We start from the raw sequence: 13,340 nt of genomic DNA, 5'->3' as shown, positions 1-13,340 counted from the left end.
CCCCCACCCCGGCCCACCGCTCCCTGCCCGCCCCGCCCCGCCCCGCCTGTCACCCCCGTCCCTCGGAGCCCGCCGGACCCGGCCGGTGAACTCAACAGGCCCGGCCCGGCGCGGGTCAGCGCCGGTGCGGGGCCTGGGGCGGGAGGAGGCGGCGGGGAAGTGCAGAGAGGCTCGGCTTCTTGAGCGGGGCAGGGGCGCCCTCCGCCGTCTAGGGCCACACCACCCTGAACGCGCCCGACCTCGTCTGGTCTGGGAAGCTAAGCAGGGTCGGGCCTGGTTAGTACTTGGATGGGAGACCGCCTGGGAATACCGGGTGCCGTCGGCTTCTTCTTTTTTTTTTTTTTGTTTTGCCTCCTGTTCTGTCCCCTCTCTGGGAGCGAGGCGGCGGCCCGGGGTGGGGGTCACCCCCACCCTCAGCGCCCGCCGCGGTGCCTGGCGCCCCAGCCCGCACCGTGGGGCCTCCTCTTGTCCCAAGCCGCGACACCGCCGTCACGCGGCAGCATGCGTGGCTTCTGGACTGTCAGGTCTCAGACCAAAGGTCTGCTCTGTGGGAACCGACACGCTGGAGGAAACCTTGAGAGTCTGAGAGGGGAGGGAGTTCCAGAAGAAGGCCAGGATGTCATTTGGAGGGAGTATGTGACCAGAACTCGTCCCGTTGCTTTTGGGGTTCTATGGGCTACACGTAGGAATCTTTGGTGGTGGCACCTGATGTTGGGGGATCCGGAGTCACACCCAGACCTGCTCCACAGGCCTCCTTTTACTTTTCTCTTCGGATTCATTATCTTTAAAAAGTGTCTCTTATCTCTATGATTGCATTTTCTTTTCTCTCTCTTTTCAAGCAGATGATGGGAGTCCAAGTATTAAGGTGACATGTGTTGCCCGTGCCCCCCTCCCCCCTGTGTTCTTATTCATTTACCTCTGATGTCGTTCCAGCGTATTGTGGGGGTACCAATGTTAGGGTCGGGTACGTTGCCCTCTCCCTGCCTCCCCCCTCGGGTCAGAGCCTCAAGTGCGCCCATCCCCCAGTCGGTGCGCACCCACCCCATTCCTAATGGAGGTGTATGCCCATCCCCTCCCCCCACCCGCCCGACACCCACCCGATGAAGGTGATTCCTCTGTGTCCACTTAGGTGTCCATCGGTTCGTACCCATTTGCTGGTGAGCGCGAGCACGTGGTGCTCGTGTGTCCATTCTTGGGCTACCTGGCTTACTGGAACGGGTTCCAGCTCTGGCCAGGAGAACCACGAGAGGTGCCCTCTCACCGCTGCTCCTCCTAGCTGAATAGCACTCCGTGGTGTCCACGCGCCACATTTCATTTACGCACTCGTGGGTCGATGGGCACTCGGGTCGCTTCCAGGTCTTTGCGATTGTGACTTGTGCCCTGACTCTAACCCTAACCCTTACCCAGCCCGTCTCCTCCTCGGCCCCTGCCTGACTGACTCCTTCCCGCCCGGCCTGTCACCTGTCACCGTCCTCTGCCCCTGCCTGACACGCTCCTCCCCGCCCGGGCCGTCACCGTCCTCGGCCCCTGCCTGACGGGGCTCCTCCGTCGCCTGGGCCTTCCAAGGGCTTGGTGTGGACGCTGGTTCCAGGACGCCCTCCCAGGAACCCGGTAGCAGGGCGGCCGCAGCGTCTCGCGCCACCCAACCGTCCGCCGGCCGGCGGCCGTCGCTAAGTGGCCTGCGGGGGACGTGCCCCCACTGTGGGGCGGGCGCCCAGCCTGGTGTCTTCTCTGAGGCCCCGTGGCTGCTTTCCCCCCCCCCCCGCAAGGGGAGAGCCGCGGAGGTGGGGACCGCCTCCTCGTGGGGACGTACACCCAGCTCTCCACGTCGGATTCCGGGGCTCTCTGTCCTGCCAGAAGGCCCAGCTGGCCTGCGGGTCCTTAGAGTGGCAAAAACATCCGAAAACTGAGATTGAGGGTCCGGTGGTTGTCTGCACTTTTGTGCTGGGCACCCCAGGGAGGCCCGGGGGCTGGCTGGACAACGCGGTCTGCTGGGCAGGGGGGGGGGGTTTGGAGGAGCAACTGATGCCCTTTGCACTTTGGGTAGCAAGTGTCTGAGGTGTCTCTGAGCCCTGCGCCATGTCGGGGGTGGGGGGTGGGAGGTCGGGGGGGTGGAGGAGCAGGAGGAGGAGGAGGAGGAGGTGGGAAGGGCCGTGGCCTGCAGTCGTCTTCCCGGGGTGGCTTCTTCCACAGGCTGCTTGGCCTGGGCTCCCTGCACCTGGGCCTTTGGAGGACTGGCCCTGTGCTTGCCAACGCTTCCCCTGCAGGGACCCAGAGCTGGGAGGTTGCATCTCTCAGCCCTGGGTCGGGCAGAGCCCCAGCGGGCCATGCCCACAACCTCTCTCAGCACGGGTCCCCCAGAAGGCTCCTTTGGGACCAGGATTCTCTTGCGGGTGACTCTTTAAGGTCTGGCCCCTGGATGGAGGGGCACCAGGAGTAGAGGAGCAGGAAGGGGAAGGGGGTGGCCATGCGAGGGGACACTTTCAGGCCAAGTCCCAGCTTCAGCCTGATCCTCCTGGGAACCCCGGGGTGTACGTCACACCTCCTGGTTGTCCCGCTCTGAGACAAGGAGCCGGGCTTCGCATTCCCCCAGCAGCCAGTCGTGGGCTGAGGACACCTGGGGCGTTGGGAACTCCCTGGCTTCTCCTTGGCTTAACATCTGGAGCTGCTTGTGAATCGTGCCGCCACACACACCCGAGTGCAGGTGTCTTCTGCACAGACTGCGGGCCTCGCTCTTCTGAATGCCGCTAGCTCGCCACCCACCCACGGGTGAACCTGGTCAGGGTACTTTCTCTCGGGGGCAGACTCTGATCCTGGCGGGCTACCGGTGTTTCTGTTTGCTCGTTTCTTTCTTCCATTTCGGGAAAGGCTTCCTTACTGGGTGTGGAAATCTCCTATGCCTTTCCTCGCCTATTCTGTCAGCTTTCAAATTCTCTTTCAGTTGCCACCCTCACAGATGGATTAGGAAACTCTTTCCGGTGCACTCATTAGTGAAATGACCTCAATGAAGCTGGAATCCAATATCTAATCGCCGATTTTTAGCGAGTCCACACGCCAGGGTGGTCGGGGTCCAATGCAGCCCCGGCCAGGCCCAGGCCCCTTGGACTGGGCCACAGGAGGACGCAGAGGAGGGTCCCGGCCCCCCCCCCCCCCCCCCCGGTCGCGTTGCCGGCAGTTCTCCAAGGGCTTGGGCGTTTTCCAGAGGTAGGAGATGGAGGGGACTGATTTCTTCAGCGCCCCACAAACCACGCCACCCCACCCATGGGACACATCCCTAGAGAGGGAGAGAGACGCCCCATACACTCGCTCCCCTCCCCCATGCGCTGTGCCCCAGCCCGGGCCCGGGGGAATAGGCGGCAGCCCACCCACAGGGTGGGGGGCCCAGCTGAAAGGGGTTGTCGGGGAGGGCGGCCCCTGCCTGGGGTCAAAGGGCGGGCGATCCGCGCGTGCGCAATCGGCGGCGGCTGCGGCGGCGGCGGCGGCGGCGGCGGGGGCGGCCACGAGCTGGGGGTGGGGGGCGGGTAGGGGAAGGAGGCCAGGCGAGGAGAGGAAGGGGGCTGGAAGGTCTCCACCTTGGCGAGTCCAGCCGTGGAGGCGCATCTTGTGTGAGTGTGAGTGAGTGAGTGTGAGTGTGTGTGTGTGTGTGTTTGTGTGTGTATAGAGAGACAGCCCCCCACCCCGGCCCACCGCTCCCTGCCCGCCCCGCCCCGCCCCGCCTGTCACCCCCGTCCCTCGGAGCCCGCCGGACCCGGCCGGTGAACTCAACAGGCCCGGCCCGGCGCGGGTCAGCGCCGGTGCGGGGCCTGGGGCGGGAGGAGGCGGCGGGGAAGTGCAGAGAGGCTCGGCTTCTTGAGCGGGGCAGGGGCGCCCTCCGCCGTCTAGGGCCACACCACCCTGAACGCGCCCGACCTCGTCTGGTCTGGGAAGCTAAGCAGGGTCGGGCCTGGTTAGTACTTGGATGGGAGACCGCCTGGGAATACCGGGTGCCGTCGGCTTCTTCTTTTTTTTTTTTTTGTTTTGCCTCCTGTTCTGTCCCCTCTCTGGGAGCGAGGCGGCGGCCCGGGGTGGGGGTCACCCCCACCCTCAGCGCCCGCCGCGGTGCCTGGCGCCCCAGCCCGCACCGTGGGGCCTCCTCTTGTCCCAAGCCGCGACACCGCCGTCACGCGGCAGCATGCGTGGCTTCTGGACTGTCAGGTCTCAGACCAAAGGTCTGCTCTGTGGGAACCGACACGCTGGAGGAAACCTTGAGAGTCTGAGAGGGGAGGGAGTTCCAGAAGAAGGCCAGGATGTCATTTGGAGGGAGTATGTGACCAGAACTCGTCCCGTTGCTTTTGGGGTTCTATGGGCTACACGTAGGAATCTTTGGTGGTGGCACCTGATGTTGGGGGATCCGGAGTCACACCCAGACCTGCTCCACAGGCCTCCTTTTACTTTTCTCTTCGGATTCATTATCTTTAAAAAGTGTCTCTTATCTCTATGATTGCATTTTCTTTTCTCTCTCTTTTCAAGCAGATGATGGGAGTCCAAGTATTAAGGTGACATGTGTTGCCCGTGCCCCCCTCCCCCCTGTGTTCTTATTCATTTACCTCTGATGTCGTTCCAGCGTATTGTGGGGGTACCAATGTTAGGGTCGGGTACGTTGCCCTCTCCCTGCCTCCCCCCTCGGGTCAGAGCCTCAAGTGCGCCCATCCCCCAGTCGGTGCGCACCCACCCCATTCCTAATGGAGGTGTATGCCCATCCCCTCCCCCCACCCGCCCGACACCCACCCGATGAAGGTGATTCCTCTGTGTCCACTTAGGTGTCCATCGGTTCGTACCCATTTGCTGGTGAGCGCGAGCACGTGGTGCTCGTGTGTCCATTCTTGGGCTACCTGGCTTACTGGAACGGGTTCCAGCTCTGGCCAGGAGAACCACGAGAGGTGCCCTCTCACCGCTGCTCCTCCTAGCTGAATAGCACTCCGTGGTGTCCACGCGCCACATTTCATTTACGCACTCGTGGGTCGATGGGCACTCGGGTCGCTTCCAGGTCTTTGCGATTGTGACTTGTGCCCTGACTCTAACCCTAACCCTTACCCAGCCCGTCTCCTCCTCGGCCCCTGCCTGACTGACTCCTTCCCGCCCGGCCTGTCACCTGTCACCGTCCTCTGCCCCTGCCTGACACGCTCCTCCCCGCCCGGGCCGTCACCGTCCTCGGCCCCTGCCTGACGGGGCTCCTCCGTCGCCTGGGCCTTCCAAGGGCTTGGTGTGGACGCTGGTTCCAGGACGCCCTCCCAGGAACCCGGTAGCAGGGCGGCCGCAGCGTCTCGCGCCACCCAACCGTCCGCCGGCCGGCGGCCGTCGCTAAGTGGCCTGCGGGGGACGTGCCCCCACTGTGGGGCGGGCGCCCAGCCTGGTGTCTTCTCTGAGGCCCCGTGGCTGCTTTCCCCCCCCCCCCGCAAGGGGAGAGCCGCGGAGGTGGGGACCGCCTCCTCGTGGGGACGTACACCCAGCTCTCCACGTCGGATTCCGGGGCTCTCTGTCCTGCCAGAAGGCCCAGCTGGCCTGCGGGTCCTTAGAGTGGCAAAAACATCCGAAAACTGAGATTGAGGGTCCGGTGGTTGTCTGCACTTTTGTGCTGGGCACCCCAGGGAGGCCCGGGGGCTGGCTGGACAACGCGGTCTGCTGGGCAGGGGGGGGGGGTTTGGAGGAGCAACTGATGCCCTTTGCACTTTGGGTAGCAAGTGTCTGAGGTGTCTCTGAGCCCTGCGCCATGTCGGGGGTGGGGGGTGGGAGGTCGGGGGGGTGGAGGAGCAGGAGGAGGAGGAGGAGGAGGTGGGAAGGGCCGTGGCCTGCAGTCGTCTTCCCGGGGTGGCTTCTTCCACAGGCTGCTTGGCCTGGGCTCCCTGCACCTGGGCCTTTGGAGGACTGGCCCTGTGCTTGCCAACGCTTCCCCTGCAGGGACCCAGAGCTGGGAGGTTGCATCTCTCAGCCCTGGGTCGGGCAGAGCCCCAGCGGGCCATGCCCACAACCTCTCTCAGCACGGGTCCCCCAGAAGGCTCCTTTGGGACCAGGATTCTCTTGCGGGTGACTCTTTAAGGTCTGGCCCCTGGATGGAGGGGCACCAGGAGTAGAGGAGCAGGAAGGGGAAGGGGGTGGCCATGCGAGGGGACACTTTCAGGCCAAGTCCCAGCTTCAGCCTGATCCTCCTGGGAACCCCGGGGTGTACGTCACACCTCCTGGTTGTCCCGCTCTGAGACAAGGAGCCGGGCTTCGCATTCCCCCAGCAGCCAGTCGTGGGCTGAGGACACCTGGGGCGTTGGGAACTCCCTGGCTTCTCCTTGGCTTAACATCTGGAGCTGCTTGTGAATCGTGCCGCCACACACACCCGAGTGCAGGTGTCTTCTGCACAGACTGCGGGCCTCGCTCTTCTGAATGCCGCTAGCTCGCCACCCACCCACGGGTGAACCTGGTCAGGGTACTTTCTCTCGGGGGCAGACTCTGATCCTGGCGGGCTACCGGTGTTTCTGTTTGCTCGTTTCTTTCTTCCATTTCGGGAAAGGCTTCTTCCTTACTGGGTGTGGAAATCTCCTATGCCTTTCCTCGCCTATTCTGTCAGCTTTCAAATTCTCTTTCAGTTGCCACCCTCACAGATGGATTAGGAAACTCTTTCCGGTGCACTCATTAGTGAAATGACCTCAATGAAGCTGGAATCCAATATCTAATCGCCGATTTTTAGCGAGTCCACACGCCAGGGTGGTCGGGGTCCAATGCAGCCCCGGCCAGGCCCAGGCCCCTTGGACTGGGCCACAGGAGGACGCAGAGGAGGGTCCCGGCCCCCCCCCCCCCCCCCCCGGTCGCGTTGCCGGCAGTTCTCCAAGGGCTTGGGCGTTTTCCAGAGGTAGGAGATGGAGGGGACTGATTTCTTCAGCGCCCCACAAACCACGCCACCCCACCCATGGGACACATCCCTAGAGAGGGAGAGAGACGCCCCATACACTCGCTCCCCTCCCCCATGCGCTGTGCCCCAGCCCGGGCCCGGGGGAATAGGCGGCAGCCCACCCACAGGGTGGGGGGCCCAGCTGAAAGGGGTTGTCGGGGAGGGCGGCCCCTGCCTGGGGTCAAAGGGCGGGCGATCCGCGCGTGCGCAATCGGCGGCGGCTGCGGCGGCGGCGGCGGCGGCGGGGGCGGCCACGAGCTGGGGGTGGGGGGCGGGTAGGGGAAGGAGGCCAGGCGAGGAGAGGAAGGGGGCTGGAAGGTCTCCACCTTGGCGAGTCCAGCCGTGGAGGCGCATCTTGTGTGAGTGTGAGTGAGTGAGTGTGAGTGTGTGTGTGTGTGTGTTTGTGTGTGTATAGAGAGACAGCCCCCCACCCCGGCCCACCGCTCCCTGCCCGCCCCGCCCCGCCCCGCCTGTCACCCCCGTCCCTCGGAGCCCGCCGGACCCGGCCGGTGAACTCAACAGGCCCGGCCCGGCGCGGGTCAGCGCCGGTGCGGGGCCTGGGGCGGGAGGAGGCGGCGGGGAAGTGCAGAGAGGCTCGGCTTCTTGAGCGGGGCAGGGGCGCCCTCCGCCGTCTAGGGCCACACCACCCTGAACGCGCCCGACCTCGTCTGGTCTGGGAAGCTAAGCAGGGTCGGGCCTGGTTAGTACTTGGATGGGAGACCGCCTGGGAATACCGGGTGCCGTCGGCTTCTTCTTTTTTTTTTTTTTGTTTTGCCTCCTGTTCTGTCCCCTCTCTGGGAGCGAGGCGGCGGCCCGGGGTGGGGGTCACCCCCACCCTCAGCGCCCGCCGCGGTGCCTGGCGCCCCAGCCCGCACCGTGGGGCCTCCTCTTGTCCCAAGCCGCGACACCGCCGTCACGCGGCAGCATGCGTGGCTTCTGGACTGTCAGGTCTCAGACCAAAGGTCTGCTCTGTGGGAACCGACACGCTGGAGGAAACCTTGAGAGTCTGAGAGGGGAGGGAGTTCCAGAAGAAGGCCAGGATGTCATTTGGAGGGAGTATGTGACCAGAACTCGTCCCGTTGCTTTTGGGGTTCTATGGGCTACACGTAGGAATCTTTGGTGGTGGCACCTGATGTTGGGGGATCCGGAGTCACACCCAGACCTGCTCCACAGGCCTCCTTTTACTTTTCTCTTCGGATTCATTATCTTTAAAAAGTGTCTCTTATCTCTATGATTGCATTTTCTTTTCTCTCTCTTTTCAAGCAGATGATGGGAGTCCAAGTATTAAGGTGACATGTGTTGCCCGTGCCCCCCTCCCCCCTGTGTTCTTATTCATTTACCTCTGATGTCGTTCCAGCGTATTGTGGGGGTACCAATGTTAGGGTCGGGTACGTTGCCCTCTCCCTGCCTCCCCCCTCGGGTCAGAGCCTCAAGTGCGCCCATCCCCCAGTCGGTGCGCACCCACCCCATTCCTAATGGAGGTGTATGCCCATCCCCTCCCCCCACCCGCCCGACACCCACCCGATGAAGGTGATTCCTCTGTGTCCACTTAGGTGTCCATCGGTTCGTACCCATTTGCTGGTGAGCGCGAGCACGTGGTGCTCGTGTGTCCATTCTTGGGCTACCTGGCTTACTGGAACGGGTTCCAGCTCTGGCCAGGAGAACCACGAGAGGTGCCCTCTCACCGCTGCTCCTCCTAGCTGAATAGCACTCCGTGGTGTCCACGCGCCACATTTCATTTACGCACTCGTGGGTCGATGGGCACTCGGGTCGCTTCCAGGTCTTTGCGATTGTGACTTGTGCCCTGACTCTAACCCTAACCCTTACCCAGCCCGTCTCCTCCTCGGCCCCTGCCTGACTGACTCCTTCCCGCCCGGCCTGTCACCTGTCACCGTCCTCTGCCCCTGCCTGACACGCTCCTCCCCGCCCGGGCCGTCACCGTCCTCGGCCCCTGCCTGACGGGGCTCCTCCGTCGCCTGGGCCTTCCAAGGGCTTGGTGTGGACGCTGGTTCCAGGACGCCCTCCCAGGAACCCGGTAGCAGGGCGGCCGCAGCGTCTCGCGCCACCCAACCGTCCGCCGGCCGGCGGCCGTCGCTAAGTGGCCTGCGGGGGACGTGCCCCCACTGTGGGGCGGGCGCCCAGCCTGGTGTCTTCTCTGAGGCCCCGTGGCTGCTTTCCCCCCCCCCCCGCAAGGGGAGAGCCGCGGAGGTGGGGACCGCCTCCTCGTGGGGACGTACACCCAGCTCTCCACGTCGGATTCCGGGGCTCTCTGTCCTGCCAGAAGGCCCAGCTGGCCTGCGGGTCCTTAGAGTGGCAAAAACATCCGAAAACTGAGATTGAGGGTCCGGTGGTTGTCTGCACTTTTGTGCTGGGCACCCCAGGGAGGCCCGGGGGCTGGCTGGACAACGCGGTCTGCTGGGCAGGGGGGGGGGGTTTGGAGGAGCAACTGATGCCCTTTGCACTTTGGGTAGCAAGTGTCTGAGGTGTCTCTGAGCCCTGCGCCATGTCGGGGGTGGGGGGTGGGAGGTCGGGGGGGTGGAGGAGCAGGAGGAGGAGGAGGAGGAGGTGGGAAGGGCCGTGGCCTGCAGTCGTCTTCCCGGGGTGGCTTCTTCCACAGGCTGCTTGGCCTGGGCTCCCTGCACCTGGGCCTTTGGAGGACTGGCCCTGTGCTTGCCAACGCTTCCCCTGCAGGGACCCAGAGCTGGGAGGTTGCATCTCTCAGCCCTGGGTCGGGCAGAGCCCCAGCGGGCCATGCCCACAACCTCTCTCAGCACGGGTCCCCCAGAAGGCTCCTTTGGGACCAGGATTCTCTTGCGGGTGACTCTTTAAGGTCTGGCCCCTGGATGGAGGGGCACCAGGAGTAGAGGAGCAGGAAGGGGAAGGGGGTGGCCATGCGAGGGGACACTTTCAGGCCAAGTCCCAGCTTCAGCCTGATCCTCCTGGGAACCCCGGGGTGTACGTCACACCTCCTGGTTGTCCCGCTCTGAGACAAGGAGCCGGGCTTCGCATTCCCCCAGCAGCCAGTCGTGGGCTGAGGACACCTGGGGCGTTGGGAACTCCCTGGCTTCTCCTTGGCTTAACATCTGGAGCTGCTTGTGAATCGTGCCGCCACACACACCCGAGTGCAGGTGTCTTCTGCACAGACTGCGGGCCTCGCTCTTCTGAATGCCGCTAGCTCGCCACCCACCCACGGGTGAACCTGGTCAGGGTACTTTCTCTCGGGGGCAGACTCTGATCCTGGCGGGCTACCGGTGTTTCTGTTTGCTCGTTTCTTTCTTCCATTTCGGGAAAGGCTTCCTTACTGGGTGTGGAAATCTCCTATGCCTTTCCTCGCCTATTCTGTCAGCTTTCAAATTCTCTTTCAGTTGCCACCCTCACAGATGGATTAGGAAACTCTTTCCGGTGCACTCATTAGTGAAATGACCTCAATGAAGCTGGAATCCAATATCTAATCGCCGATTTTTAGCGAGTCCACACGCCAGGGTGGTCGGGGTCCAATGCAGCCCCGGCCAGGCCCAGGCCCCTTGGACTGGGCCACAGGAGGACGCAGAGGAGGGTCCCGGCCCCCCCCCCCCCCCCCCCGGTCGCGTTGCCGGCAGTTCTCCAAGGGCTTGGGCGTTTTCCAGAGGTAGGAGATGGAGGGGACTGATTTCTTCAGCGCCCCACAAACCACGCCACCCCACCCATGGGACACATCCCTAGAGAGGGAGAGAGACGCCCCATACACTCGCTCCCCTCCCCCATGCGCTGTGCCCCAGCCCGGGCCCGGGGGAATAGGCGGCAGCCCACCCACAGGGTGGGGGGCCCAGCTGAAAGGGGTTGTCGGGGAGGGCGGCCCCTGCCTGGGGTCAAAGGGCGGGCGATCCGCGCGTGCGCAATCGGCGGCGGCTGCGGCGGCGGCGGCGGCGGCGGGGGCGGCCACGAGCTGGGGGTGGGGGGCGGGTAGGGGAAGGAGGCCAGGCGAGGAGAGGAAGGGGGCTGGAAGGTCTCCACCTTGGCGAGTCCAGCCGTGGAGGCGCATCTTGTGTGAGTGTGAGTGAGTGAGTGTGAGTGTGTGTGTGTGTGTGTTTGTGTGTGTATAGAGAGACAGCCCCCCACCCCGGCCCACCGCTCCCTGCCCGCCCCGCCCCGCCCCGCCTGTCACCCCCGTCCCTCGGAGCCCGCCGGACCCGGCCGGTGAACTCAACAGGCCCGGCCCGGCGCGGGTCAGCGCCGGTGCGGGGCCTGGGGCGGGAGGAGGCGGCGGGGAAGTGCAGAGAGGCTCGGCTTCTTGAGCGGGGCAGGGGCGCCCTCCGCCGTCTAGGGCCACACCACCCTGAACGCGCCCGACCTCGTCTGGTCTGGGAAGCTAAGCAGGGTCGGGCCTGGTTAGTACTTGGATGGGAGACCGCCTGGGAATACCGGGTGCCGTCGGCTTCTTCTTTTTTTTTTTTTTGTTTTGCCTCCTGTTCTGTCCCCTCTCTGGGAGCGAGGCGGCGGCCCGGGGTGGGGGTCACCCCCACCCTCAGCGCCCGCCGCGGTGCCTGGCGCCCCAGCCCGCACCGTGGGGCCTCCTCTTGTCCCAAGCCGCGACACCGCCGTCACGCGGCAGCATGCGTGGCTTCTGGACTGTCAGGTCTCAGACCAAAGGTCTGCTCTGTGGGAACCGACACGCTGGAGGAAACCTTGAGAGTCTGAGAGGGGAGGGAGTTCCAGAAGAAGGCCAGGATGTCATTTGGAGGGAGTATGTGACCAGAACTCGTCCCGTTGCTTTTGGGGTTCTATGGGCTACACGTAGGAATCTTTGGTGGTGGCACCTGATGTTGGGGGATCCGGAGTCACACCCAGACCTGCTCCACAGGCCTCCTTTTACTTTTCTCTTCGGATTCATTATCTTTAAAAAGTGTCTCTTATCTCTATGATTGCATTTTCTTTTCTCTCTCTTTTCAAGCAGATGATGGGAGTCCAAGTATTAAGGTGACATGTGTTGCCCGTGCCCCCCTCCCCCCTGTGTTCTTATTCATTTACCTCTGATGTCGTTCCAGCGTATTGTGGGGGTACCAATGTTAGGGTCGGGTACGTTGCCCTCTCCCTGCCTCCCCCCTCGGGTCAGAGCCTCAAGTGCGCCCATCCCCCAGTCGGTGCGCACCCACCCCATTCCTAATGGAGGTGTATGCCCATCCCCTCCCCCCACCCGCCCGACACCCACCCGATGAAGGTGATTCCTCTGTGTCCACTTAGGTGTCCATCGGTTCGTACCCATTTGCTGGTGAGCGCGAGCACGTGGTGCTCGTGTGTCCATTCTTGGGCTACCTGGCTTACTGGAACGGGTTCCAGCTCTGGCCAGGAGAACCACGAGAGGTGCCCTCTCACCGCTGCTCCTCCTAGCTGAATAGCACTCCGTGGTGTCCACGCGCCACATTTCATTTACGCACTCGTGGGTCGATGGGCACTCGGGTCGCTTCCAGGTCTTTGCGAATGTGACTTGTGCCCTGACTCTAACCCTAACCCTTACCCAGCCCGTCTCCTCCTCGGCCCCTGCCTGACTGACTCCTTCCCGCCCGGCCTGTCACCTGTCACCGTCCTCTGCCCCTGCCTGACACGCTCCTCCCCGCCCGGGCCGTCACCGTCCTCGGCCCCTGCCTGACGGGGCTCCTCCGTCGCCTGGGCCTTCCAAGGGCTTGGTGTGGACGCTGGTTCCAGGACGCCCTCCCAGGAACCCGGTAGCAGGGCGGCCGCAGCGTCTCGCGCCACCCAACCGTCCGCCGGCCGGCGGCCGTCGCTAAGTGGCCTGCGGGGGACGTGCCCCCACTGTGGGGCGGGCGCCCAGCCTGGTGTCTTCTCTGAGGCCCCGTGGCTGCTTTCCCCCCCCCCCCCGCAAGGGGAGAGCCGCGGAGGTGGGGACCGCCTCCTCGTGGGGACGTACACCCAGCTCTCCACGTCGGATTCCGGGGCTCTCTGTCCTGCCAGAAGGCCCAGCTGGCCTGCGGGTCCTTAGAGTGGCAAAAACATCCGAAAACTGAGATTGAGGGTCCGGTGGTTGTCTGCACTTTTGTGCTGGGCACCCCAGGGAGGCCCGGGGGCTGGCTGGACAACGCGGTCTGCTGGGCAGGGGGGGGGGGTTTGGAGGAGCAACTGATGCCCTTTGCACTTTGGGTAGCAAGTGTCTGAGGTGTCTCTGAGCCCTGCGCCATGTCGGGGGTGGGGGGTGGGAGGTCGGGGGGGGGGGGTGGAGGAGCAGGAGGAGGAGGAGGAGGAGGTGGGAAGGGCCGTGGCCTGCAGTCGTCTTCCCGGGGTGGCTTCTTCCACAGGCTGCTTGGCCTGGGCTCCCTGCACCTGGGCCTTTGGAGGACTGGCCCTGTGCTTGCCAACGCTTCCCCTGCAGGGACCCAGAGCTGGGAGGTTGCATCTCTCAGCCCTGGGTCGGGCAGAGCCCCAGCGGGCC

At 64.2% G+C, this 13,340-nt stretch overlaps 4 non-coding genes across 4 annotated transcripts; all 4 read left to right on the top strand.

Annotated features, from left to right (window-relative positions):
* Positions 1-206: 206 nt before the first annotated feature.
* On the top strand, positions 207-325 carry LOC142868456 (5S ribosomal RNA). The gene has a single exon (XR_012917458.1). It is a non-coding gene; the product is annotated as a 5S ribosomal RNA (ribosomal RNA).
* Positions 326-3,876: 3,551 nt separating this feature from the next.
* Positions 3,877-3,995, top strand: LOC142868455 (5S ribosomal RNA). The gene has a single exon (XR_012917457.1). It is a non-coding gene; the product is annotated as a 5S ribosomal RNA (ribosomal RNA).
* A 3,551-nt stretch (positions 3,996-7,546) lies between these two features.
* On the top strand, positions 7,547-7,665 carry LOC142868454 (5S ribosomal RNA). The gene has a single exon (XR_012917456.1). It is a non-coding gene; the product is annotated as a 5S ribosomal RNA (ribosomal RNA).
* Positions 7,666-11,213: 3,548 nt separating this feature from the next.
* Positions 11,214-11,332, top strand: LOC142868453 (5S ribosomal RNA). The gene has a single exon (XR_012917455.1). It is a non-coding gene; the product is annotated as a 5S ribosomal RNA (ribosomal RNA).
* The last annotated feature ends 2,008 nt before the right edge of the window (positions 11,333-13,340 follow it).

The sequence above is a fragment of the Microcebus murinus genome, unplaced genomic scaffold (genome assembly GCF_040939455.1).
Source record: "Microcebus murinus isolate Inina unplaced genomic scaffold, M.murinus_Inina_mat1.0 scaf031_hap2_Mmur4.0, whole genome shotgun sequence".
NCBI lineage: Eukaryota > Metazoa > Chordata > Mammalia > Primates > Cheirogaleidae > Microcebus > Microcebus murinus.
The sequence above is the reverse complement of the archived record's forward strand: the minus strand, read 5'-3'. Positions and strand labels throughout refer to the sequence as shown.